This window comes from Zingiber officinale, chromosome 1A (assembly GCF_018446385.1).
Source record: "Zingiber officinale cultivar Zhangliang chromosome 1A, Zo_v1.1, whole genome shotgun sequence".
NCBI classification, from domain to species: Eukaryota; Viridiplantae; Streptophyta; class Magnoliopsida; order Zingiberales; family Zingiberaceae; genus Zingiber; species Zingiber officinale.
In genome coordinates, this window is record NC_055987.1 from 16858577 (window position 1) to 16884114 (window position 25538).

Here is a 25538-nt window from a genome sequence, read left to right on the forward strand (position 1 = left end):
TACTACTGCATTTATTTCTGAGTTGAAATCCGAGGAGGGTAGTTTTAATTTTTATTTTCAGCAATTTACCCCCCTCTTGCCGGTCTCCGCTGCACCTACACCATGCTCAGCACGTCATCTCTACAGTTTTCAGACAGGATCATTCAGATTGACACCATCACATTACCTTTCATTCTTTCAAATCTATATATTGCTAATATGTTTACAGACACATTCCACTTCAAGATTTTGTTTCTTATCTAATAAACTTTCACTACTTTTAGTTATAATATTGTGAGTTTGAGGGGATATTAGATTATATATATTTATTTATTTATATTTTTTAAGATAATTTAATCATTTTTTCTTTTTCTATTTAGGATTTAGGATTTCTTAACTTAACTATATATAAAATTTTATACTCTATATTTTTAACATTTTTTAAAAACTTTTTCTCTCTTCTTAATTTCTACGTATTACATTTTGTTTAAGACGAACAACTAATATGGGATGACTTAATTTAGACAAAACTAAATAATAACAAAGTCAAAGACTGGAAAACTTCAGTGCAGCTTGCCATAACAAAGATCTCAGGTTCTACCTAGCTCATGCATCCTTAAGAGTTTAAAGATCTTCATTAGTATTTTATAAAAAAAAATATCTGTGAAAATTTTCCGTGTTATTCTCTTAGGGAACACCAATAACATCCACTTGACTGATGAAGACATTCGCAAGATCTTCTATATGACATAAATTTATTCAAAACTCAAAATAAAAGTATAGAATGTCTCAGTATGTTTTTTTCCCTTCTAATTTTAAATATTTCAAGTCAATATAATAATTCTGAACAAAATTTTATATGAATTAAAATCAGTTAATTTTCACAAAACAATCACCTTATTTTATATTATGACAAAAATACAACTTGTATGTATATTTAAAAATTCTACATATATACAATATATAACCATATAATATATATTATTTACAAGATTTATATGGATAAAATTTTAATTCTAGTTAGAAAGATGATTTTTAGTTTTAGTATATGTATTGTAAAGTTGCATGAATACAAAGAAAACAATCGGCTCTAGTGCCCTTCTAAGTTTCAAGATTCTAATTTTCATTAAAAATTATGTCATTCCTATTACAAATTAAGTTACAATTTTAATTTATATGTTAGATGAACATATTCTATTTGTCAAATATTTTGTTTTTATTTTTGTGTACCAGATCAATTAGAATTACACCTAAATCCAACCAATTTCAGTATTGGTTATCCAATTGTAAAAGCGACCTTATAGATTTCTACTTCCGCATCTCTCTGAAATTATAGTCATGATAAAATCTTGAGTTTTGAGTTAGATGATAGACAATAATATAGTATATATTTCAATATCAATCAATATCAATGGAACAGATGTATATCTATCTTATATGTCTATGACTAAATAAAAAAATATCAACTATAAATAGTTTGTAAATAAAGTGAATAAATTTTTATTTTATTTTTTATAGCACAAAGCTATATTTGTTCTCCTTGAATATTTTATCAATCAAGATTATAAATTTTCAAATTTGAAGTTTTAACTAAATTCTAAAGATATTTTTGTTTCCTCATATATAATTAGTTATCGTAGACACGTATTACATGTGTAATATAATATATGAACACGCGTAAATTAGTATCCCAGATCAATAAATTGGACTTGAAAAGGGTGCATCAGTTTCATACAATAGTACAATGCAAGGGTGATGCTCGAGAACCCCAACAATAAGCTACTGTAATAGTCTCTTCCTTATAAAATCTTAATTTAATTTTTTATATCAGATATTAAATCGATAAGAACATATACTATACTTGATCTTAGCCAAAAAGTCGAAAAAGATATGATTTCCAATGTCACTGATCCTGTCCGAGCGCTGAGTCGATGGACGCTGGGGACGTGGTGCTCTCCGCTATCTTTGACTGGTGATGTGAACCTCCGGCGGACCTGCAAAGAAGCCGAACCTGGAGGGGTTTCCCGGCGACGACCCTCCGACGCTCAAGTCAGGCAACGAAGAAGAAGAGCAAAGTAACGCTACTGTGGCTACAGTTATCAAGATTGCATACCTCCGTCGAAGTCTAGGGGTCCTTATATAGGACCCCGGGGAAGCGCGGGCACACTTCTCGATGCGTGCACGCTTCCCCCAACATACCTCAGTAGGGTTGTGTCAGAAAAGCATGTCTGGCGCCATTCCGCAATCGTCCGAGCATATCCCGGATGTGACGGTGAAAGCTTCCACCGTACGATACTCTGTCCGCTCCGGCCGCCGACCATGTTGTTTGTCGGCGGCAGCCGTCTCGAGGACGAAGTTACCAGTTGTCCTTTTTGTCTCCTAGTGCTCTTACCTGTTCCCGGGCCGAGCGGACCAGCCGCTCGGCGCTCGTGGCCTCCGGGAAGCCCTGCTCATGTGCTCGGATGGCATTGCACCTTATTGTCCTGCGGCTCGGCTGAGCGGCCCATAAACTCTTTCTCCTTGAGCATCGGAAACCCGACCCCTGGTCGGGCTGTCTTTCGTCCGGCCCGGAAGACCCTTGGCCGGATGTCCTGTCGGGCAGGTGCTCGGTCGGCCCGCCGCTCCGCTCGGCACGACCTCTGTCCGATCGGCACGACCTTCTCGAAATATGTGCAAATCTCCGCCATTATGGTTGAGCACGCGGGTTCTGCCTCGTGATGGGGCTCATTAAATGCCTTCCTCTAACCGAGTGCCACGTGGCGCTGTTGACGTCATCGTACAGCCGCCGCCTTACGCCTGATGCGACGTCGGTTTGAAATGGACGACGCGATGTGGGCCTAGGTCCCTGTGACCTGAATCCGACGGTTTAGGACGATCGGGCATAACCCTATAAAGCCCTCGCCCTTTTCGTTCGTCGCACCTCCGCTTTCTTGTTCGTAAAGCTCTCGCTGCGTTCCTCTCTCTGGTGACCTCGCCCATCGGCCCTCCGGCGAACCCTCGTCTTCTTCCTTCGAACTTCTTGTCTGTAAGGTTCTTCTGCCTTTCTCTCTTCGATTCATGTGTTTTCTTTGCACTTTTGGTCGCGTTTCATCTTCTGGTTACTGCTTTGCTCATCTTCTCACTCTCACCTTTGCTTTCCCTTTCGACTTCTGCCTCTTCTGTTGTTCCGGCGATGGCAAGTTCTTCTCAGCCCGCGGACCCCGCTCTCAGCCCATGGTATACTACCATGGAGTCGTGATTCGATCGGCGCGATGCCAAGAGCCTGATTAACGCTTTCGACATCCCTTCTGATTTCGAACTAATTTTACCTTCACCTTCCGCTCGGCCGCACCAACCTCCGTGCGGCGCCTTTTGTCTTTTCTGCAACCAATTCGTTGTCGGCCTGCGGTTTCCCCTCCACCCCTTCATAGTTGAAGTTTGCAACTTCTTTGGCATTCCGCTCGTCCAATTGGTTCCAAACACTTTTCGCCTTCTATGCGGAGTTGTGGTCTTATTTAAGATACACAACATTCCCCTCCACCCGGAAGTTTTCTATTATTTCTATTATCCCAAGCAGTCCGAGCCGAGCACTTATCTGTTTCAGGCTCGGCCTGGTTTAGTCTTTTTTGATAAACTGCCCTCTTCCAACAAATATTGGAAAGAGAACTACTTTTTTCTTCGTATCCCCGATCGGCTTCCTTTCCGGACCAAATGGCAAGACGGACCACCCACCTCCCCCGAGCTGAAGAAGTTTAAGACCCAACCGGACTACCTCCAAGCAGTGAATATGCTAGCCGGTCTGAAGCTCGACATCAACAAGCTCCTACCTGAAGGAGTGATGTATATATTCGGTTTGAGTCTAAGCCGGACCCTCCTCCCGAGCAGCTTTGGTAAGAAATGAACTTGTGCAATTACCTTGAGTTCTAACTGATTTTCTTCTCTTTTTCCTTGCAGCGAACATCGTAATGGAGTCCGTGTTGTTCGGGATCTTGAAGAAGAAAGCGGCCGCGCTCGAGGCGGCAGCGGCCAAGGAAATGGAGTAGTTGGGCATCGCTCCGATCGGCTCTCACAAGGGTGAGAGCAAGACGAATGCAGGGGAGTCGGTCGCTCAGGCTTCGCCTGCGGAGGCGACTGGTGGTGTAACCTCCAGCAAGGAACCGACCGTTCGGGAGGAAGACTCTGATCCGGAGGACGAGCTCCCGCTCGACAGGAAAAGACGACATGTTGAGATGCCACTCCGCTCGGCAACCTCCGCAGTACAAGCGTCCGAGCGGATGGGCGCCACATCTCCCCGCGACAAGGCACCATCGGTCGAGGCGCTCTCCTCCGACCGGACCCCCTCTCAACTGGATGCGCCTGCGGCCCCCATCGAAGCGGTGTCGGTCAGCTCCCTTCCTCCTGTACCCCGCCGAGTCCTCCGCTCGGGCATTCTGTCCACAATGTCCACCCCGGCTTCCGATCCTTCGGCGTCCGCTCACACGACTCCGGGTCGGCGCCACACTATTAGGGCCACCTTGAACCTCCCCACCTAGGCGTTTATGGCTGAGTCAGATCGACCGAAGGCTCCTGAACATATGATCACTATAAAGGGGCCCCTTGCTGAGATATGGGCGGACGCCCGAGCCCGCGTAGCTATGATACCACTTGACAAACTGGCTGACAGTCACATGCAGCAGTCAACAGGGGTAAGCTTCACTCTTGTTATTTTATGTAGTCTTTTCGGTTGGCATTTTAACACCCCTGTGTACATCAGAGATGGGTGGAAGAGATTGCTGTCGCCAACCGCTTGGCTATGGTGGAGGAGGAGCTGAAGAGACTGAAGAGTCCAGGCGGCCCGTCTTCTTCTCAAGGCCCTTCCTATGCCGAGCTGCAGAAGGAGCTCGCAAAGACTAAAGATTTGCTAGAGGCCGAGAGGAAGAAGACGGCCGACCAGACATATATGTTGGACCAGCTTGACAAGCAAGTCAAAACTTATGACCGCAAGATTGAGCTCGCCACCACTCGGAAGAACACTGCTATCGTCGACCTTGAAGCGAAGAACGTGGAGGCTCGTGCCCTGGAACAGCAGGTAAAAGAGTTGGTTGATCTGCTGGACCGCGAGAAAAAGGGTCGTTCGGTCGAGGTGACCAAACTCAAGGACGATTTGAAGGTCGTGCAAGAGGCTCTCGACGCTTCCCGTGCGGCCTTTACGGAGTATCAGGGGGTTGAGCCAAGTCGCCTTGCTGCGATGAGGCAGTCCTACATCCGCTCGGTTGACTTCGTCCAGAAGGTGTGCGATCAGTTCATCCTGGCATTCGAGTTGGCTATCATTGCTACTGCGGACCACCTGAAGGCACAAGGTCATTTGCCGGAGTCTTTCGTCATCCCCGTTCGGGAACATGCAGCTCTTCTTTCCACTATCTTGAAGAGGGTTTTTGACTATCTTGAATGGATTGTCTTTGGCATTTTTGTAATTCTCTCGATCGGCTAAACCTTAATTCTAATGAGTTGCATTAGTAACTTTGGCCCCGGTCGGCGAACTTTTTAAATGTAACTTTGGAATGCCAACTTTTACTCTGTTAGCCTTTCGTTTGAGTGCTCCTTATAACTGTGTCGACCGGTCACTCGACCTTTTTTCCGCATGTTTTTTCTTAACTTCCTCGCCCGGTCAAACGACCTTCATTCCATATGGATCTTCTGTTAGTTTTTCGTTAGAAGTATTTTTCTCAACTGCGCCACTCGTTCAAACGATCTTCATTCCACATGGAACTTCCGTCAGTTTTTCGGTGAACGGTGCAACACTGTCCCGTTCGGGGGGTTTATATTCGTCGGTCCGACTCTAGAGTTTAACGTCACCACTCGACGGTCTTCCGGCCGGGGGGTTTTTAGTCGGCGGTTCGACACTAGAGTTTAATGTCGCCGCTTGACGGTCTTCCGGCTGGGGGGTTTATAGTCGCCAGTTCGACCCTAGAGTTTAACGTCGCCGCACGACGGTCTTCCGGCCGGGGGGTTTATAGTCGGCGGTTCAACTCTAGAGTTTAACGTCACGGTCTTCTAGACAGGGGTTTATAGTCGCAGTTCGACTGAGTTTAACGGAGTTTAACGTCAGTCGGAGTAGCGCTATATCGTGATGGGGTACTTCGTCCGTCTTCGGCTTGCTATATAATGCATGAACTCTAAATCGAATCGTTCGAAATTGTACTTCTTAACGTCCTGCAAGCCTTCCTAAGGGTTTATAGTCACCTCCGTTTACTGAGCCGGGGGTTTAACCGAGGTAATCTACTCTAGAGTTTAACCTTGCTCGACGGTCTTACGGGGGACTTATAAGGCACTTCTCGTCTCTACCCGCTCGACGCCTTCTTAAGCTACGGCACCAGGTTCGACTATAGAGGTCTGGTTCGGCGTACGATCCCCGATATATATGTCAATGTCACCGGTGTCTGACTTCGGATTTAGTTTACCGGCTGGTTTCTTTCCTACGTGGGGTCTGTCTAGCCGACTTTCCGCCAAGAGTTTAACGTCGCCACTTGCCTTCTTCGTCTCCGGTTTTAAGGTGCTCGGCGGTCTAACCGGGTAGCCTGGTCCCGTCAGGCTCGTTATCTGGTTCAACCCTAGAGTTTAACGCCCTCGGCCGAGCTCTTGGCGGGGGTTTAGCCTCCTTCACGCGGTCTCGGCTAAAGTAAAGTCGCCAGTCATGTGGATTCGTCGTTCACCAATGGTATTCGTCAGACGTAGTTCGCGATGGTCGACCACTTATTCTGGGTCTTTCGATTTGTCTCGACTGAATTTATGATCTTGCGGTTCGAGTTCGCACCGGCGGTCAAGAGTTTAACGTCGGCGGTCTTAAAGGGTTTCCTACGGGTAGGGGTTAACTCCGCCAGCGCGATCTATCTTAGGCCTTCCAAGCGCGCTTGTGGTTTTCCGCTGGGGGTTTTAATCGTTCTTGGCGACGAAGCGCTTGACGTACAACGGCCGGTCTTCGCGGTTCGGAGGTCCGTCTGCAGTCTTCCCAGCAGGGGTTTATACGCCGGTAATTCGAGAGTTCGGTCTAGTAACAGAGTCTTCGGCGGTAGGGGTTGACCTACCGACAGGGTTTTTAGATAGTCGGCTGGGTTTGAACATCTAGAGTTTAACGCCGGTCACGTTTAGTAGGCGTCCGTCAGAGTCTACGGCTCTAGATTTAACGCAGGAGTGCGTTCACAGGTCTCTATCGTCTTCGGCTCCGATCTTCAACTCTAGTTCCCCGCCGGTCTTTATAATTGGTGCTCCGATTTATAGTCACGACTTAGAGTCTAAAGTTTAAATCCTCGGGGGTTTATAGTCACCGGTTCGACTCTAGAGTTTAACGTCGTCGGTTTTATAGTCATCGGTCCGACTCTAGAGTTTAACGTCGCGGCTCGACGGGGTTTATAGTCGCGGGTTCGACTCTAGAGTTTAACGTCTTCGCACGACTTCCGTCCGGCGGGTTTATAGTCGCCGGTTCGACTATAGAGTTTAACGTTGCCGCTCCGGGGGGTTTATGAATCAGCGGTTGACTCTAGAAATTTAACGTCATGGCTCGGCGGTCTTCAGAGGTTTATAGTAGCGGTTAAACTATAGGTTATAATCACGCTCAAGTCTTGGCCGGGGTTTATAGTCATGATTCGACTCTAGAGTTTAACGTGCTTCGGCGGTCTTCGGCGGGGGGGTTTATAGTGGTAGATTCGACTCTAAGTTTAGCGTCGCTGTTGGTCTTAGGCAAGAGGTTTTATAGTAGCAGTTAGGCTCTAGAGTTTAAAGTCGCTTGGCCTAGAGCGGTCTTCCACAGAGAGTATATGAGTCGCCAGTTCTGACTCTAAAGTTCTTGTGTCGCATTTCGGCGGTCTTAGGGTTTATAGTGGCAGTTAGAGCTCTAGAGTTTAACGTGCGCCCTTTCAATGATCTTAGGCCGGGGGGTTTATAGTCAGGGGATTCGACCTAGAGTATAAACGTCTCGCCCTTTCGGCGGTCTTAGGTTAGGGGTTATAGTCACGGTTCCATTATAAGTTGCTTGTCCGCCCATTCGATGCTAAGTGGGCGTCCTGCTGGGGTTTATAGTGGTGATTCGACTCTGGAAGTTTAACGTCGCCGCTTCGGCGGTGTTGGCGAGGTTTATGAATCAGGTTCGACCCTGAAGTTTAGTCATATTCGCGTCTCGACTCTAGAGTATAACGTCGCCGCTCGACGGTCTTCCGGTTGGGGGTTTATAGTCACCGGTTCGACTATAGAGTTTAACGTCGCCGCTCGATGGTCATCCTGCTGGGGGGTTTATAGTCGCCGGTTCGACTCTAGAGTTTAACGTCGCCGCTCGACGATTTTCCGGCCGAGGGGTTTATAGTCACCGGTTAGACTCTAGAGTTTAACGTCCCCGTTCAACGGTTATTCGGTCGGGGGGTTTATAGTCGCCGGTTCGACTCTAGAGCCTAACGTCGCCACTCGACGGTCTTCCGGCCGAGGGGTTTATAGTCGCCGGTTCGACTCTAGAGTTTAACGTCACCGCTCGACGGTATTCCGACCGGGGGGTTTATAGTCACCGGTTCGACTCAAGAGTTTAACTTCGCCGCTCAACGATCTTCCGGCCGAGGGGTTTATAATCGCCGGTTCGACTCTAGAGTTTAACGTCGCCACTCGACGGTCTTCCGACAGGGAGGTTTATTGTCGCTGGTTCGACTCTGGAGTTTAACGTCGCCGCTCGACGGTCTTCCGGTCGGGGGTTTATAATCGCCGGTTTGACTCTAGATTTTAACATCGCCACTCGACGGTCTTCAGGCGCCGGTTCGACTTAAAGTTTAACGTCGCCGCTCGACCTACCGGGGTTTATAGTCGCGGTTCACTGAGTTTAACATCGCCGATTCGACGGTTCGTCGGTTCGACTTAAAGTTTAACGTCACCGCTCACCGGTCGTGGTTTATAATCGCGGTTCGACTCTAGAGTTTAATGTCGCTCGACTCGGCGGGGGGATTTATAGTCGCGATTCGACTCTAGAGTTTAACGCCGGCGCTTCTCGCGGTTCGACTCTAGAGTTTAACGTCGCCGCCGATGGTCTTCCGGCGGGGTTATAGTCGCCGGTTCGACAATGGAGTTTAACGTCACCGCTCGATGGTCTTCACGGGGTTTATAGTCGCGGTTCGACTCGAGTTTAACGTCGCCGCCGACGGTCCTACGGGTTTATAGTCGCCGTTCGACTGGAGTTTAATTGTCGCCGACGGTCATCCGACCGGGTTTTATAGCGGTTCGACTGGAGTTTAACGTCATCGAAGGTCTTCCACCGAGGTTTATAGTCGCCATTCACTGGAGTTTAACATTCTCGCCAACGGTCTTCCCGGGGGTTTATATCACGGTTCAACTCTAGAGTTTAACGCCGCACGACGGTCGGCCGGTGGTTTTATAGTCACGGCTCAACTCTAGAGTTTAACGTCGCTTGACCGCCTTCGCCGGGTTTATAGTCACCGTTCGACTCTAGAGTTTAACGTCGCCACTTTCGCCCGCAATTGGTTTATAGTTGCCGTTCGACTTCGAGTTTAACGCCGCTCTTTTCCTTCCGCCGGGGTTTATATCGCGGGCTCAAAGTTTAGTTTAAACGCCGCGGTCTTTCTGAGGTTTATAGTCGCCGGCGTTCAACTCGAGTTTAACGCCGACGGTCTTCGCGGGGTTTATCACGACGATCTTCCGATTAGTCGCTTGACCTTTTTCCGCATGTTTTCTTAACTTCCCTAGTTCACGACCTTCATTCCTTATGGAACTTGGTAGTTTTTCAGTAGTATTATTCTCAATTTTCATTCTCAAACGATCTTCATTCCACATGGAACTCACCGCTTTGATCGCGCGACGCTCCGCTCGAGGGTTTATAGTCGGTTTATACGTCCACCGCGGAGTTTAACGTCACCTTGACCTTCCGACCGGGGGTTTATACGTCGTCTAGATTTAAACATCGCCGTCGACGTGTCTTCCTACGGGTTTATAGTCTGGTTCACTAGAGTTTAACGCTGTCGGTCTACCTGGCATCCCGCCTAGGAGTTTATAGTCGCAGTTGGACTCTAGAGTTTAACGTCGCCGCCGACGGTCTTCCCGCCAGGTTTATAATCACGGTTCGACTCTAGAGTTTAACGTCGTCCGTAGCGGTTCCTTCCGCGGGGTTTACTAGTCGAGTATCGACGGATTGAACGTCGGGGTCATATCTACCGTTAGTCTCTAGATTTTAACATCGACGGTAGCCTGAGGTTTATAGGCTCGACTCTAGAGTATAACGCCGGACTCCTTTCCCGTGGGCTTTGGGTTTGGTTGCTACCGAAACCTAGAGGTTCCAACAAAAATTTTGTACAAATGATGAACCTTTTCTACCATGTGTTCTTTTAAATTAAATTTTGGATCGCGCTCTGAACTTAACACGTTTGATCCAAAACTTAATCTATTTGTTCTTTTAGGTTTTGACTTGGATCTCCTGCGGAACTTAACACATTTGATCCAAATCACCTAAGTTATTAATTCCATTAAATATTAATTTCCAAAATTGGTTCCCAGTACTGACGTGGCGAGGCACATGGCCTTCTTGGATATGGGAGCAACCGCCACCGACTAGACAAAACCTTTTAAGGAAAGCTAATATTTAATTTCCTAAAATAACTTTAGGTCAACCGAAAAGAACAATCAAATCACAAGGAAAAGAAAAACAAAAGAACACTATATCGAAAACAAATTTGAAACACTAGAATCGTATGCCTCTTGTATTTGGTATTATTTCCATAAATAACTAGCATGATGCGGAAAGGAAAAATTACTAGTTATACCTTCTAGAAAGACATCTTGATCTTCTACCGTATTCCTCTTCTAACCTCAGATGTTGTGTAGGCAACGATCTTCCGAGATGAGAAACCACCAACCACCTTCTTCTCCTCCTAGCAAGGTTCGGCCACAACAAGGAAACTTCACCAAGGAAGAAGATCAAAACACCAACCAATCTCCAAGAGATACTAGCTTTCTCTCCTTCTTCTTCTTCTTCTCCAAGTAGTATCCGGCCACCACAAGAGCTCCAAGGGGAGAGAGAGGTTCGGCCACCACAAGAGGAAGAGAGGGAAAGGATGATGATGGCCGGCCACACCAAGGAACAAAAGAGGGAGAGAAATAATAGAGGTTCTTCCTCATGAAGGCACCCTCACCCCTTCTTTTATATTCCTTGGCCTAAGCAAATTAGGAAATTTAATTACAATAAAATTTCCTTAATTTCCTTGACATGATTTAATTGAGAAAAATAAAAAAAAATTTCCCCAATTAAATTCTAATGGTCGGCCACATCATGAAATCAAATTAGACAAGTTTCAATCAACAATTAAAACTTCCTAATTTGTTTCCGGAAATTTTAAAATTAAAATTTCTCTTCAAAATCTCTTCATGGTTGATAAAAAGAAATTTCCATAATTTTAATTTTACAACATGTGAATAATTTTTAAAGAGCAAATAAAATATCTCACTAATCTTCAAATAAGGAAAGAGATCTAATCTCTTTCTTTAATCTTTTGTAGATCTTTTACAAGAGAGATAACTTAATTTTAATTCTCTTTAATAAATTATATCTTCTACATAATAAAAATTAAAATTAAAATTCTTTTTTAATTTAATTTGGCCGGCCCCTCTAGCTTGGGTTCAAGCTAGGGCCGGCCACCCCAATTTATACCTAGGCCGGCCCTAGCTTGGTTCCCAAGCTAGCTTGGCCGGCCCCCTTTAAGTGGGTATACAAGGTGGGTATAGGTGGGTATAGTACTCTATAAATAAGAGGCTACGATAGGGACCGAGAGGAGGAATTGGTTTTGGTCTCCCGATAAAATTAAGCATCTCGTGTTCGCCCCGAACACACAACTTAATTTTATCAATAATAATTCATTCCACTAGAGAACTATTATTGAACTACCGCACCAATCCCAAATTACATTTTTGGGCTCCTTCTTATTATGAGTGTGTTAGTCTCCCTGTGTTTAAGATATCGAATGTCCACTAATTAAGTGAGTTACTGACAACTCATTTAATTAATATCTTAGTCCAAGAGTAGTACCACTCAACCTTATCATCATGTCGGACTAGGTACACCTGCAGGGTTTAACATGACAATCCTTATGAGCTCCTCTTGAGGACATTATCAACCTAGTATCTCTAGGACACAGTTTCCTTCTATAATCAACAACACACACTATAAGTGATATCATTTCCCAACTTATCGGGCTTATTGATTCATCGAACTAAATCTCACCCATTGATAAATTAAAGAAATAAATATCAAATATATGTGCTTGTTATTATATTAGGATTAAGAGCACACACTTCCATAATAACCGAGGTCTTTGTTTCTTTATAAAGTCAGTATAAAAGAAACGACCTCAAATGGTCCTACTCAATACACTCTAAGTGTACTAGTGTAATTATACAGTCAAGATAAACTGATACATAATTACACTACGACCTTCTAATGGTTTGTTCCTTTCCATTTTGGTCGTGAGCTACTGTTTATAATTTATAAGGTACTAATAACATCATCTTCTGCATGTGGCACCACATACTATGTTATCTACAGTATAAATTAATTGAACAACTACATTTATCACAAATGTAGACATTTGACCAATGTGATTCTTATTTCTAGATAAATGTTTTATATCAAAAGCTAGGCTTTTAGTATACATTCTAACAATCTCCCACTTATAATAAAAGACTAAGCTGCCATATCTGCTGCCATACATCTGATTCTCATGCCTTTCAAAAAGCTCTTGCCTTAAGGACCTTAGGTTATCATCTGATGCAATCTAGGCGGCAACAACTTCTCCTCGTTATACAATTTCTCGTATTGGGTAGTACTTGCGCTCTATTGTGTTTACTTGCCTTATAGACACATGATTTCTTCGAGTTTACTACTGCACCATTATTATTACAATAAATTGTAATAATCTTTGGACAAACTAGAAATCATATCTAAGTCTATCTTGAGGTTATTTAAGTCATTCAGCTTTTATGGCTACCTCAGAGGCTTGCCATATACTCAGCTTCTATGGTGGAGTCCAGAAAAACACTTATGCTTATCACCCTTCCATAGTTATGACTTTTCCTCCTAAAGTAAACACAAAACCCCAAGGTCGACTTATTATTGTCCCTATCCGATTGGAAGTCAAAATCCGTGCAACCTACAGGAACCAAATTAACTGCCTTGTAAGCTAGCATATAATCTCTAGTGCCTCCAAGGTACTTTTATTATATGCTTTACTGCAATCCAATGTCCTTATCTAGGGTTACTTTGATATCTGCTAACTATGCTCTTGGCAAAACAGATTTCTGATCTCGTGCATAGCATACATTAGGCTTCCAACAGCCGTAGCATAAAGAACTGCCTTTATTTCCTTTATCTCCTTTGATGTCTACAGAGACATATCTTTAGATAAAGTTACTCCATCCTGAAAAGGTAAGAAACCTTTCTTGGAGTTTTGTATGCTTAAAACGAGTAAGGATTTTTCCAATGTATGAAGCTTGGGATAAGTAAAATATTCTTTTCTTGCGATCCCTTATTACTTTGATCTCAAGAATATATACATTCTCCCAAGTCCTTTATATCGAATTGTTTGGACAACCATACCCTTACTTCTGACAACATTTTGATATTGTTTCCAACTACCAAAAATGTTATCTAAGTATAGTACAAGAAATACCACCACATTTCTATCACATCTTTTGTATACACAAGACTTATCCGGTTACTAAATCCATAGATCTGAATTACTTTGATAAACCGGATGTTCCAAGACCTTGAAGCTTTACCTCAGTCCATAGACTGATTGAGCTTGCACACAAGATGCTCTTAGCCCTTTGCAATGAACCCTTCTGGCTGCTTTATATGGATGCTTTCTTCAAAACTTCCATTAAGGAATACTGTCTTGACATCCACTTGCCAAATAGATAAAATAATCCGGATAGACTTAAGCATGGCTACCAGTGAAAAAGTTTCCTTTTTCATCAAGCATTGCTTTGAAAGTTTCTACCTTCCTGTCTATCCCTCTTTTCCTAATATAGACCTTTTTACACCCAAAGGCTTTTACACCATTTGGTGGTTCTACAAGCTTCCAGATTTTATTAGAATACATATATTCTAATTCTTTTATTCATTACTCTTTGCCAAGATGCTGCATCTTTATCTTGGAGTGCTTCGTCATATGTCCGGAGATCAGGTTCATGTCCTCCAGGGATCGAGTCCAAAAACTCTCCCAAAACATGAATCTTTTTAGGTTGCCTAACAACCCTCCCACTACGACAAGGCACTTTCTGCAATTGTGTATCATTTGTGATATGTGTTGCAGTTTCCTTGTGGTATCTCATCTTGTACAGTTGGTACTAGATTAGACATGTCTTTTATAATTTCCTTAAGAACAAATTTTCTTATGGGCACATGGTTTATTACATAGTCCTTTTTTAAAAATCGGTCATTGATGCTAACAATGACCTTCTGATTTTTAAGACTATAAACCTACTTTCATTTCTCTAGGATAACCCACAAACAAGTGAATTCCTGTTCAACTTATCATTGTCTCTCTTCTGCATATGTGCTGGACTACCCGAATCCGAATATGTTTCGAAATAGGCTTACGCCTATTCAGCAATTCTATATGAGTAGAGAGTTCTATCTTTGGAAGGTACTATATTCATTTCCGTTTCCAGAGTATATCCTTAAAATGATTTTGGTAATATTCTAAATAACTCATCAATCTACTTATTTCCATAAGAGTCCTATACCTTCCTTTTTCTACACCATTTTGTTGGGGTGTACCAGGTGCAGTTAGTTGGGATTGAATCCCTACTTCTGATAAGTGACTCCTAAATTCTCCCAAGAGGTACTTGCCACTACGATCTTACCATAGTGACTTTTACTTTAACATTTCTCCGCATCAGCCTTGTACTCTTTGAACTAATCAAAGTACTTAGTCTTGCGGTACATTAAGTAAATTTATTTGTATCTTGAATAGTTGACTATAAAATAGATGAAATATTCAATACTACCTCTTGTCTGGATAGTCATAGGATCACACAAATCAGAATGAACCAATTTCAATATATCTTTGACTCCATACCCCTTAGACTTAAAAGCTTCTTGGTTATTTTTCCTTCCAAGTAAGACTCGCAGGTTGGAAAGATTTCCACTACTAATGAACCCTACTCAAGTTAATATAACCTAGCCTTAGATGCCAAAGATATAATTGGTTCATTTCCGAAGGTTACTTTCTCTTAAAGTTAGAAGATGTGTTACTAATTTTCATTTGTTGCATCGTGAGAGTTATTGGATTTATAAATTGTCAACCAACGTACCAGAACAGATAACTTCCCTCTTTTTCTTAATAACAACTTTGTTATTAAAAAAGGCAGAATATCAAGTTCTTTGAATAGTTTAGAAACTAAAAACTAGTTCTTTCTAAACTTGGTGCGTAAAGACAATTACTCAAAAATCCATGTTTTATTCTTATGAAAAGATAAACATCTCCCACTGCAATAGCTACCATTTTTACAGTAGTGCCCATGTAGACGGTGTTTTAATTTTCATTTAGTTGCCGGGTTTCCTGGAACCCTGCAATGAATTGCGGACATGATTAATGGCATCTGTATCTACACTTCAGGTTCTGGTAGATAACACCACTAAACATGTTTCAACTAATGAATTAAATACACCTATATTGTTCTTAGTTCTAAGAAGACAGTCTTCCTTAATGTCTAAGTCCTATTTCTAATCATTACAATTGGGATTACTAAGTCTTTCTTATAGTATGACTACTAGGGGATTGACAAATATTTTAAATCCTAAGAATCACAAAAATACTTGGTCAAGATCAACTCCTTAAAAATCTCCATGAATTTTGTATGTCACGATAGTGTGGACGTATACAAAATCGAAGATGAGATTTTATTCATTAATTTTATTATCTCGTCAACTTTACTTTATGACAAATAAAATTAATAGTTGATCTGTCTTTAATCAAATATTTGGTCAAAAACTTTTGAATTTAAAAAAAATATTGATTCCTCAAACAATATTATTTAAATTCACCAACACCTCAAACACCGTGAATTTTGCATGTCACGTTAGTGTGGACGTATACAAATTCAACATTTGTAAAAGGAGGGTTTTAACCCATTAATTTTATTATCTTGTCAACCTAACTTTTTGACAAATAAAATTAATAGTTGGTATCATTTGGTCACACAAATAATAGCAGTGACTCCGATGGGGAGGATACTATTAGATGTGTCTAAGTGTATACCATTACTTGACACTAAGTCCATTAATAAGATTATGCCCCTTCCATTGGGGAAGATCACACGCTCTTAATTAACTTCCTATAGTCATCCAAAAATGGAAGTCTGTTCTAGTGATCCACAAACAATCTCATCCGTTATGGAGGAAGGCACTCAGAGCCAACGCACAAGCTTGTTTGCATCACTTACAAACCAGTAATGGAGACCATGGGATTTACTTAAAATCCTCTCCCACTTAGTTATTTATAAATGAGGAATTTTAACTATGCTAGCCTACTAAATATGTAAACTAACATGCACACGCAATATAAAAGCAATAAAAGAAAATCTAATTTTCAACTATTATGGCTTTTATCTCTAGTTCTCCTCCTGTGTTGTCATCCCAAGCCATATTTGGCCATGGTCGTCTAACTGTCGCATCCATCTTGCTCCTAGTTCCGCTACGCCTCTGGTCCTTAGAAGGTTCCACGCATTGCAAGATTCGATCCGCGACATAAATAGAATTTTACATTTTGATCCTATATTCCTCGAAGGAATGTACATGTAAACTAGATCGAACATAAAATAAAATTTACATCCATCGATCCTATATTTCATAAAAGGAATGTACATATAACTAGATCAAAAAATAAAATCCTAATAAAACTAAATACAGCTCCTGCTGTATTTTATAATACAATCATGCACACACAATAAAATGCCCTTGACATGTCCAAGGGTCCAATCACACACATAATAACTATAAGCCATAATAGTTAGATCCTGCATCCACAAAGTTAGCACATCCTACTATTAACCTGCCTAAATTATGTATGACATATACATAATTAAACTAATACCAAATATACAGAGGCAAAACCCTAGCTCTGATACCAATTGTTGGTTGCTACTCGGAAAACCTAGAGGTTCCACTGTACAAAAATTTTGTGCAAAGGTATGAACCTTTTCCTAGCTACCATGTGTTCTTTTAAATTAAATTTTGGATCGCCTGCGGAACTTAACACGTTTGATCCAAAACTTAATCTATTTGTTCTTTTAGGTTTTGACTTGGATCTCCTGCGGAACTTAACACGTTTAATCCAAATCACCTAAGTTATTAATTCCATTAAATATTAATTTTCAAAATTGGTTCCCAGTACTGACGTGGCGAGGCACATGGCCTTCTTGGATATGGGAGCAACCACCACCGACTAGACAAAACCTTTTAAGGAAAGCTAATATTTAATTTCCTAAAATAACTTTAGGTCAACCGAAAAGAACAATCAAATCACAAGGAAAAGAAAAACAAAAGAACACTATATCGAAAACAAATTTGAAACACTAGAATCGTATGCCTCTTGTATTTGGTATTATTTCCATAAATAACTAGCATGATGCGGAAAGGAAAAATTACTAGTTATACCTTCTAGAAAGACCTCTTGATCTTCTACCGTATTCCTCTTCTAACCTCAGATGTTGTGTGGGCAACGATCTTCCGAGATGAGAAACCACCAACCACCTTCTTCTCCTCCTAGCAAGGTTCGGCCACAACAAGGAAACTTCACCAAGGAAGAAGATCAAAACACCAACCAAGCTCCAAGAGATGCTAGCTTTCTCTCCTTCTTCTTCTTCTTCTCCAAGTAGTATCCGGCCACCACAAGAGCTCCAAGGGGAGAGAGAGGTTCGGCCACCACAAGAGGAAGAGAGGGAAAGGATGATGATGGCAGGCCACACCAAGGAACAAAAGAGGGAGAGAAATAATAGAGGTTCTTCCTCATGAAGGCACCCTCACCCCTTCTTTTATATTCCTTGGCCTAAGCAAATTAGAAAATTTAATTACAATAAAATTTCCTTAATTTCCTTGACATGATTTAATTGAGAAAAATAAAAAAAAAATTCCCCAATTAAATCCTAATGACCGGCCACATCATGAAATCAAATTAGACAAGTTTCAATCAACAATTAAAACTTCCTAATTTGTTTCCGGAAATTTTAAAATTAAAATTTCTCTTTAAAATCTCTTCATGGTTGATAAAAAGAAATTTCCATAATTTTAATTTTACAACATGTGAATAATTTTTAAAGAGCAAATAAAATATCTCACCAATCTACAAATAAGGAAAGAGATCTAATCTCTTTCTTTAATCTTTTGTAGATCTTTTACAAGAGAGATAATTTAATTTTAATTCTCTTTAATAAATTATATCTTCCACATAATAAAAATTAAAATTAAAATTCTTTTTTAATTTAATTTGGTCGGCCCCTCTAGCTTGGGTTCAAGTTAGGGCCGGCCACCCCAATTTATACCTAGGTCGGCCCTAGCTTGGTTCCCAAGCTAGCTTGGCCGGCCCCCTTTAGGTGGGTATACAAGGTGGGTATAGGTGGGTATAGTACTTTATAAATAAGAGGCTACGATAGGGACCGAGAGGAGGAATTGGTTTTGGTCTCCCGATAAAATTAAGCATCCCATGTTCGCCCCGAACACACAACTTAATTTTATCAATAATAATTCATTCCACTAGAGAACTATTATTGAACTACCGCACCAATCCCAAATTACATTTTTGGGCTCCTTCTTATTATGAGTGTGTTAGTCTCCCTGTGTTTAAGATATCGAATGTCCACTAATTAAGTGAGTTACTGACAACTCATTTAATTAATATCTTAGTCCAAGAGTAGTACCACTCAACCTTATCATCATGTCGGACTAGGTCCACCTGCAGGGTTTAACATGACAATCCTTATGAGCTCCTCTTGAGGACATTATCAACCTAGTATCTCTAGGACACAGTTTCCTTCTATAATCAACAACACACACTATAAGTGATACCATTTCCCAACTTATCTGGTTTATTGATTCATGGAACTAAATCTCACCCATTGATAAATTAAAGAAATAAATATCAAATATATGTGCATGTTATTATATTAGGATTAAGAGCACACACTTCCATAATAACCGAGGTCTTTGTTTCTTTATAAAGTCAGTATAAAAGAAACGACCTCAAATGGTCCTACTCAATACACTCTAAGTGTACTAGTGTAATTATACAGTCAAGATAAACTGATATCTAATTACACTACGACCTTCTAATGGTTTGTTCCTTTCCATTTTGGTCGTGAGCTACTGTTTATAATTTATAAGGTACTGATAACATCATCTTCTGCATGTGGCACCACATACTATGTTATCTACAGTATAAATTAATTGAACAACTACATTTATCACAAATGTAGACATTTGACCAATGTGATTTTTATTTCTAGATAAATGTTTTATACCAAAAGCTAGGCTTTTAGTATACATTCTAACAGGTTTATAGTCGTCGGTTCGACTCTGGAGTTTAACGTCGCCATTCGACGGTCTTCCGGCCGGGGGGTTTATAGTCGCCGGTTCGACTCTAGAGTTTAACGTCGCCACTCGACGGTCTACCGGTCAGGAGGTTTATAGTCGCCGATTCGACTCTAGAGTTTAACGTCGCCGCTCGACGGACTTCCGGCCGGGGGATTTATAGTCGCCGGTTCGACTCTAGAGTTTAACGTCGCCGCTCGACGGTCTTCTGGACAGGGGGTTTATAGTCGCCGGTTCGACTCTAGAGTTTAACGTCGCCGCTCGACAGTCTTCCGACCGGGGGGTTTATAGCCGTCGGTTCGACTATGGAGTTTAACGTCACCGCTCGACGGTCTTCCGGCCGGGGGGTTTATAGTCGATGGTTCGACTCTAGAGTTTAACGTCGCCGCTCGACGGTCTTCCGGCCGGATGGTTTATAGTCGCCGGTTCAACTCTAGTGTTTAAATCGTCGTACCGCCGTCGAGGTGGTTTTATAGTCCTGGTCGACTCTGGGTTTAACCACGACGCCTCTCCGTCAGGAGGGTATACGGTCGACTGAGTTTAACGTCACCTCGCCGACGGTCTTCCCGGGGAGTTTATAGTCTGTTCGACTCGGATTTAACGTCACCACCGACGGTCTTCCGGCGGAGGTTTATAGTCGTCGGTTCGACTCTGTAGTTTAACGCCGCGTCGTCGGTCTTCCGCCGGGGTTTATAGTCGCCGGTTCAACTCTAGTGTTTAAAGTCGGCGCTCGGCGCTCTCCCGGGGGGTTTATAGTCGCGGTTCGACTCGAGTTTAACGCCGGTCTTCCGACCTAGGGGTTTATAGTCGCCGGTTCGACTCTTGAGTTTTACATCGCCGCTCGACGGTCTTCCGGTCGGGGGGTTTATAGTCGCCGGTTTGACTCTGGAGTTTGACATCGCCGCTCAACGATCTTCCGACTGGGGTGTTTATAGTCGTCTGTTCGACTCTGGTGTTTAACGTCGCCGCTCAACGATGTTCCGGTCGTGGGGTTTATAGTCATCGGTTCGACTCTAGAGTTTAACGTCGCCGTTCGACAGTCTTTCGGCCGGGGGGTTTATAGTCGTCGGTTCGACTCTAGAGTTTAACGTCGCCGCTCGACGGTCTTCCGGCCAGGGGAGGTATATTCGCCGGTTCGACTCTGTAGTTTAACGTTGCCGTTCGACGGTCTTCCGGCCGGCGGGTTTATTATCGCCGGTTCGACTCTAGAGTTTAACGTCGCCGCTCGACGGTCTTCCGGCCGGGGGTTTTATAGTCGCCGGTTCGACTCTAGAGTTTAAAGTCGCCGCTCTACGGTCTTCCGGCAAGGGGGTTTATAGTCGCCGGTTCGACTCTTGAGTTTAACATCGCCGCTCAACGGTCTTCCGGCCTGGGGGTTTTTAGTCGCCGGTTCGACTCTAGAGTTTAACGTCATCTCTCGACGGTCTTCCGGCCGGGGTATTTATAGTCGCCGGTTCGACTCTGGAGTTTAAAGTCGCCGCTCGACGGTCTTCCAGCTGAGGGGTTTATAGTCGCCGGTTCAACTCTAGAGTTTCACGTAGCCGCTCGAAGGTCTTCCGACCGCGGGGTTTATAGTCGCCAGTTCGACTCTAGAGTTTAACTTCCCCACTCGACGGTCTTCCACCCGGGGGGTTTATAGTCGTCGGTTCTACTCTGGAGTTTATCGTCACCGCTCGACGGTCTTCCGGCCGGGGGATTTTTAGTTGCCGGTTCGACTCTAGAGTTTAACGTCGCCGCTCGACGGTCTTCCGGCCGGGGGGTTTATAGTTGCCGGTTCGACTCTAGAGTTTAACGTTGTCGCTCGACGGTCTTGCGGCAGGGGGGTTTATAGTCGCCAGTTCGACTCTGGAGTTTAACGTCGCCTCTCGACGGTCTTCCGGTCGGGGGGTTTATAGTCGCCGGTTCGACTCTCGAGTTTAATGTCACCTCTCGACGGTCTTCCAGCTGGGGGGTTTATAGTCGCCGGTTAGACTTTAGAGTTTAACGTCGCCGCTCGACGGTATTCCGGCCGGGAGGTTTATTGTCGCCAGTTCGACTCTAGAGTTTAAAGTCGCCTCTGGCGTTCGTGCGGGTTTATAGTCCGCTTCGACTCTGAGTTTAACGTCACACCTTCCGTGACCTGCGGGGTTTATAGTCGCCGGTTCGACTCAGGAGTTTAACGTCGCCACTCGACTGTGTTCCGGACGGGGGGTTTATAGTCGCCGGTTCGACTCTGGAGTTTAACGTCGCCGTTCAACGGTCTTTCTGCCGGGGGGTTTATAGTCGCCGGTTCGACTCTAGTGTTTAACGTCGCCGCTCGACGGTCTTCTGGCCGGGGGAGGTATAGTCGCTGATTCGACTCTGGAATTTAACGTCGCCGTTCGACGGTCTTCCGGCCGGCGGGTTTATTATCGCCGGTTCAACTCTAGAGTTAACGTCGCCGCTCGACGGTCTTCCGGTCGGGGGTTTTATAGTCGCCGGTTCGACTCTAGAGTTTAACGTCGCCGCTCTACGGTCTTCCGGCCAGGGGGTTTATAGTAGCCGGTTCGACTCTTGAGTTTAACGTCGCCGCTCGACGGTCTTCCGGCTGGGAGGTTTATAGTCGCCGGTTCGACTTTAGAATTTAACGTCGTCGCTTGACGGTCTTCCGGGCGGGGGGTTTATAGTCGCCGGTTTGAATCTGGAGTTTAACGTTGCCGCTCGACGGTCTTCCGGCCGAGGGGTTTATAGTCGCCGGTTCGACTCTGGAGTTTAACGTCGCCGCTCGATGGTCTTCCGGCCGGGGGGTTTATTGTCGTCGGTTCGACTCTAGTGTTTAACGTCGCCGTTCGAAGGTCTTCCGGCCGGGGGGTTTATAGTCGCCGGGTACACTCTAGAGTTTAACGTCCCCGCTCGACGGTCTTCCGGCCGAGGGGTTTATAGTCGCCGGTTCGACTCTGGAGTTTAACGTCGCCGCTCGACGGTCTTCCGGGCGGGGGATTTATAGTCGTCGGTTCGACTTGAGGGGGAGGCATGTGATCCGGTGGTAAGGACGCGGTACCCTCGTTGACGGGAGGTCAATGGTAAGAGGGTTAACCCCAAGGTCGTGTCGATCGGACAGAGGTCGTGCCGAGCTAAGCGGCGGACCAACCGTGCACCTGGCCGGCCGGACATCCGGCCAAGGGTCTCCCGGGCCGGACGAAAGACATCCCGACCTGGGGTCGGGTTTCCGATGCTCAAGGAAAAAGTGTCTATGGGCCGGGCGGACAGGCCGCTCGGCCGAGCCGCAGGACTATAAGGCGCAATTCCATCCGAGCACATGAGCAGGGCTTCCCGGAGGCCACGAGCGCCGAGCGGCTGGTCCGCTCGGCCCGGGAATAGGTAAGAGCGCTAGGAGACAAAAAGGACAACTGGTAACTTTGTCCTCGAGACGCCTACCACCGACAAACAGCATGGTCGGTGGCCGGAGCGGACAGAGTATCATATGGTGGAAGCTTCCACCGTCACATCTGGGATATGCTCGGACGATTGCGGAATGACGTCAGACATGCTTTTCTGACACAACCCTACTGAGGTATGTTGGGGGAAGCGTGCACTCATCGAGAAGCGTGTCCGCACTTCCCCGGGGTCCTATATAAGGATCCCTAGACTTCGACGAAGGTATGAAATCTTGATCACTGTAGTCACAGTAGCGTTACTTTGCTCTTCTTCTTCGCTGCCTGACTTAAGCGTCGGAGAGTCGTCGCCGGGAAACCTCTCCCGACTCGGCTTCTTTGCAGGTCCGCCGGAGGTCCACATCACCAGTGGAGACAGCGGAGAGCACCACGTCCCCAGCGTCCATCGACTCAGCGCTCGGACAGGATCAGTCACCATCCAAGATATTTATAAAAGTTTCTCCATTCGCAGTGTTGTCAATCCTAAGATATACGACTAAACAGAACCATGACAATACATATTTTTTATATAAAAAATAATCAAAATTTTTTTTTATAAGTCTTAAAATTATTTTCAATATAAAAAGAAAAATTAATATTAACATAATTTATTTATTTTTTTATAGATTCATCCAAATTAGTTACTAAAGGTCCATATTAGTAATTAAATAGTAAGATGTTATATACTAGAACCACCCTGATTTCCTATATAACACACCAAAAAAAAATTCTGTCAGTTGAGTTTTCAGTAAAAAAAAAAAAAAATTATATTGATGAATGAGAGAGTGCAATGATTTAATTAGATTTATAGGAATAAATTTGATAAAACAGCATACGCGGTGCTTGACTAATTCAATCTGATAAGAAAGGAACATCGGTGCAATTTTAGGTGAGACAGAAATGATTATGAACTGAGAGACATGATGCGAGTAGCAGGGAAGAGAAAGGCTCTTAATTGGGGGAACAGAAGAAACATGTCACCCACGATTGATCGACGTAAGTAGCAGGGAAGAGAAAGGTTCTTGATTGGGGGAGCAGAAGAAGCATGTCACCCCTCGATATATCGATCGACCAATCAAGCATCTCAAAACTAATAGATGATGGAACTCACCAATCCGAGGCTCGACCAATTGGGTGGCAGACAATGATGCTCGCAGGCCAAGTTCTCTGTTTCACACATCATTTTAATTTTAATGTGCTCCAGCTGCAATGGAACTTGACCAGCATCAGGCATCAGCATCAGCATCAGCATCAGCATCAGCATCAGTGTTGTTTAATTATTTAATAAATGGCCGGTGCGAAGACCAGAAGTTTAGACCATACACTTGAGGAACACATGATGGGTAGCCCGGACTTTCTAGTGTGGCCGTCTGTTCGCTGCTTCGTGAACTGCGGCCAAGGTCATCAAAATATGAACGTCAAACTGACTTCATTCACAGGAGCGACAGACAGATCAGACTGACTGGCTCATATGCTTCGATTCATTCAACTGAGAATCAACATTCCTGATATAATTCATGGAAGCCAATTTGTAGTTCCTGCGGGACAGACTAATTTGTAGCTAGGATGGTTATTGTACAAGGTGTTACCATCAAGAGATTTAGAGGTAAATTCCTAACGATAAAATGTTTATCAGGTTTATGTCCTCCCATGTAATGGTAATTATTTAAAAGGTAAAAAAAATCACTCATATTTAATTTATCTTTTTATAAATGATTATGAAATCGATCGTGTTTGACACCCGGAGTCAGCGCATGCATGATCTTTTATCATCATGGAAACCAATTTGTTATCCCATGGTTGACATAGTTGGTGTTTATATGAGAGATTACTTCAATAGTTCTTACGGTCAATTCTCAACAAGTGTAAAATGTCTCGTTAAATGTCTGACTTTTCCCATGTAAAAATTATGGTTCTATAATAAATATCCTTTGTGATTTACCTTTTCCAGAAAGTGTGGAATCGTTTTGGAAGGGCTACTAAGGACTAAGGTGATAACTTCACATTTTGCTCTAATGGACATCAATTTGTTACCTTATGGATTTACATAGTTGGTAACTATATAGATATTTACTTTAATAAGTTTTAAAGTCAATCCTTGGAAGATGTAAAATGTATTATTGAATGTCTGACCTCACTCATGTAATGTCGCTGTGCTAGTATAAACAAATAGAATATATCTCTATTACTATAAGTAATAAGACCTTTTGAGATAATTAAAAAATAAATCTAACTATAAAGATTTAAATGTAAAGTATACGATATCATACTATTATAAATATATATAATTTTTTTTATTCCCAACTAAATATTCTTTATAATTTATGTCTTTATTTTATTATGAGGCTGATAATACTCGATGTCTGCTCGATTGACACCAATTTGTTGCCATTCTCCTGTTCATATTTCTGAAATTGACTATAAGATGCATGAAGACAATTGCATGTATATGCAGTAAATTAAATCTATTGAAAACTTGGTCGAGGATCCGGACCGCAATAAGCTTGTTGATTATAAATCAGGAGCGGTAAGCGTTCAAGTGTGTCAATTTTCTCAAATACAGAAGTTTTCTTTTAGATCCCAAC

The 25538-nt window shown here is 43.3% G+C and overlaps 1 pseudogene; it reads right to left on the bottom strand.

Moving 5' to 3' along the window:
• Positions 1-1692: 1692 nt before the first annotated feature.
• LOC122039187 lies at positions 1693-1871 on the bottom strand (annotated as a pseudogene).
• Between the last annotated feature and the right edge of the window lie 23667 nt (positions 1872-25538).